This window comes from Monodon monoceros, unplaced genomic scaffold (genome assembly GCF_005190385.1).
Source record: "Monodon monoceros isolate NGI ecotype Baffin Bay Population unplaced genomic scaffold, NGI_Narwhal_1 Super_Scaffold_11, whole genome shotgun sequence".
Classification (NCBI taxonomy): Eukaryota; Metazoa; Chordata; class Mammalia; order Artiodactyla; family Monodontidae; genus Monodon; species Monodon monoceros.
The window spans coordinates 10498921-10502984 of NW_021703767.1; positions in this window are offsets into that span (position 1 = coordinate 10498921).

Consider the following 4064-nt stretch of genomic DNA (forward strand, 5'->3'; position numbering starts at 1 on the left):
TTGTAATTGTGTGTTTTAAATCAGAGAACGTATATGTCATACTCAGCACAGCGCCGCTTCTTGTTAACATTACAGCCTCCCTGTTGTACTTGTCCCAGAGGACAGAGCGGTCACATATTGACAGAATGGTGTATTACAGGGCTGGAAGAGCCATGGAGAACTAGGGTGACACTTTGTCCCACTTAGCATGGGATGGTCCAGGTTATGCCTTCTGTCTCGGCAGCATGATCACAAGAGCATCCCCTGCCGCTCTTGAAAGTGTCCTAGTTTGGACAGTGAATTATATGGTCACTCCACCACGAACTCATCTAGCTAGTGAGAGTTTCGTGTTTTCTTTCCATGTGATTTTGCACTGTTCTCAAAACAAACTAGATTTTGAACAAATGCTTTTTGGATATTAGAAGGGATTTTAAAAAGCAAGAAAAAGAGGAGGAGGGAGAGGTGAAGGAGGAGAAGGAGGGGCAGAGGGACGAGTCCCCAAATTTTTATGACAAACCACCTGCTGAAAGCCTTTCTGGAAAGGTAGCCCATAATCTGGAAGGAGTGTTGATAGAACACGTTCAGCCCAGGGAGAAGGGCAGGGGAGGAAGGGTATGGAACCCTCCTGCCAAGCTGGTTTCTGGGTCCTGGAGACTGTAGTTTGAGCTTCTTATTCTGTTTCCTTTCCTTCTGACACCAGCAAGCATCAGTAACAATCCTGGCGGAGATGGAAACAATACCAGAAATTAAGACTGAGAGTCAATTTTAAACCTTTCACCTCTATCTGTAAAGTTTTTTCTTAGCATGTTGGTGTTTTTCCAAAAATGTCCAATCTCCTGTATTTGCTCCCTACAAGTTTTAGAAACTTGGGTTTCTTTTAAGTCTTTTAAACCCTGAGTTTGTGATCTCTTCTCTCCAGTCCTCCTGAACCCTGTAATCTATAGTGATGGATGCTGACCTGACGGAACAGAGCTTAATCTTGAACACTGGATTTTGGCTAGGGGCAATTTTGTCGTGGGATATTTGATAACGTCTGGGACACATTTTCTTGTTGTCATGATGGGAGGGTGCTACTGGCGTCCAGTGGGTAGAGGTGAGGGCTGCTACTAAACCTCCTCCAACACGCAGGACAGTCGCCACAACAAAGAATTAACCAGCCCATAATGTCAATCGTTGTGTTAGAGGAAATCCAGCCTCCCTCCAGCCCCCTAATTACAAGATCTGCCATAGAAAATGCCTTAATCCAATATGTTGACTCCACCAGGAACTTGGAGCAGTGGATGAGGGGGTCTATGCTGTGTTGGGGTGGGCTTCCACCCCTTAAAGCGTCTCCTACATTTTACTGAGTCCTGATGAGAAGCTTTTTGAAATGATGGAGAGGTTATAAGATTCGTGTCTAGAAATCTAGCTTCAAATCATGATTCTGCTGCTTACTGGCCATTGGTGATACACTTACTGCACTGGATTCTTCTGAGCATTGAAAGGGATAATATGTAAAGTGTTTCGTAAGCCATGAAATTTCTGCACAATAGTCAACTAATATTATTAATTTGCCTTCAGGTAATGACTGGTCCTATTGTTTTGTACTGCCCAGATATTGGAATCCACCTCACTCTTCCAGAACACAGGACAATTTTCTAAACTATTAATCCCTTGGCACTTGACAGGAAGCCAGCTTTCATGGCCCTGGGCATCCACTGATACATTGACTGAATTTAGGAAATTCAATTTTCTAAACTTCTATTCCTTACCAGAAACGGAAAAAATTTATCAGAACAAGAAAGATACACAGCCATAAAAAAGAAGGAAATAATGCCATTTGCAGCAACATGGATGGACCTAGAGATTATCATACTAAGTGGAGTAAGTCAGAAAGAGACAAATACTATATGATATCACTTATATGTGGAATCTAAAATATGGTACAAATGAACTTATTTGCAAAACAGAAACAGACTCACAGACATAGAAAACAAACTTATGGCTACCAAGGGGGAAAGGGGGGGAGGGATAAATTAGGAGTTTGGGATTAGCAGATACAAGCTACTGTATATAAAATAGATATAGATGAACAACAAGGTCCTACTGTATAGCACAGGGAACTATATTCAATATTCTGTAACAAACCATAATGGAAAAGAATATGAAAAAGAATATATATGTATACATATACGTATATATATATATATAACTGAATCAACTCTGCTGTACACCAGAAACTGACACAACATTGCAAATCATCTATACTTCAATTTTTAAAAAATGAAAATGGGGCTTCCCTGGTGGCGCAGTGTTTGAGAGTCCGCCTGCCGATGCTGGGGACACAGGTTTGTGCCCCGGTCCGGGAGGATCCCACATGCCGTGGAGCGGCTGGGCCCGTGAGCTGTGGCCGCTGAGCCTGCGCGTCCGGAGCCTGTGCTCTGCAACAGGAGAGACCACAATGGTGAGAGGCCCGCGTACCGCAAAAAAAAAAAAAAAAGAAAGAAAATGATAGGTGAAGCTAAAGAGAAAGGATGCACTGGAGTATGTCTTGTTCCTAAATACCCAGAAAATACCTGTCACCTGCCAGGAGCTAGGTAAGTTCTAAGCAGCCAGGAGAAGCACAAGATGGCCATTGTTAGACTTTCCAATCCTTTGTTTTTTTCCTTCTATCTGTAACTACAGGTCCACAAAGAAAGCATGTACCACATCTCAAATTGGGTTATCATCTCTATGTGATGTAGTCATGAAAACTGTCATCTAGAAAAGCTATCTCTATTTTACTCACAGAACTGAGAAAATCTACCCATCCATCCTCCTATCCATCACCGAATCTATCCATCCATCATCCTTCTATCCACCCACCCATCATTTATCCATTCATCCACCACCACACAAACTTTTTCCGAAGACATTTCTTGTGACACAGCCTCAGCTAGTGTTGTAAAAATAAACGTAAAGAAAACAAGGTTCCTTCCCTGCTGTGTAATTCTGCAGAGTGGAAAAAGCTTACTAAACTGTAGAGTTTTTCACATTCATGCTGCTTCGTGCTGGTGTACCATGCCATGTTTCATCAATAACTTTGATTATACATTTGTTTACTCTGAAGATCCTTAACTACACCCTCTAAGCCCAAATATGCCAAGGTCATGCTTTGTAAAAATATTTTTGCTGCTCATATATTGAAATACATTTCTTAGAAACTTGGAGTCAAATGCTTGAAATTTGTTTATTTAACACAGTTTAAAAAAATCATCTAGCTCATGATTTTCACACTCCAAAATACTACTAACATCTGGATTTTCCTTTTTAATTTAGTCGGGTTTAATCTGATTGGACTTGAAGGAGATAAAGGCTGAAAAGGAGGGTCTGCCTGGGTGAGAGCCTCAGCCCTGTTGGCACATTCTCCCTGGGGATGCATATGTTTAATGGGTGAGTTACGAGTTCAGTGACCTTGGGAGATCCCTTTCATTTGATGGGCATCATCTTGGATGAAATGATCTTGGGGTTCCTTCAGCACTCAAGCTCTATAATCTATGACCTAACATCTCACGTATTTGGAAGTCACTAATCAGAGCAGAACAAAGCTTGGAAGCAGGAATTGAGCAAAGAAGGTCTCCCAGAGCCAAAAACAATATAACTGAGTTGGCCTCTTAATTTAGCGTGAGTGTTTTCCTCAAGGATGAGCAACAGAACTCTCATTCAGAGCCCACGACTTTATTCTAAATTCAATCTAACCTATTTTCTGGTGTCTTAATCCAGAATACATTAGAAACAAATGCTTACATTAAAAGCAAAGAGGGAAGTCAAGCGTCAGTTATTGATAAGGTTTACTTCTTCATCTCAAATGAACCAAGAAAATGACTTATTGATTGAAAGAAAGGAAAAAGGAAGGAAGGAAGGAAGACGGAGAGATGGAGGGAGGGAAGGAAGGAGGGGAGGAGGGAAGGAGGGAGGGAGGAAAGAAAGAAAATAAAGAGCCCTATATGCCTGGCAACAAGGAACAAAAATCTTAAAAGCAGACTGATGACTATGCATGTTGGGGAAAAAACAATAAAGATATTTGGCTTTATTTTATTATATTTACTTACTAATTAGCACAATAT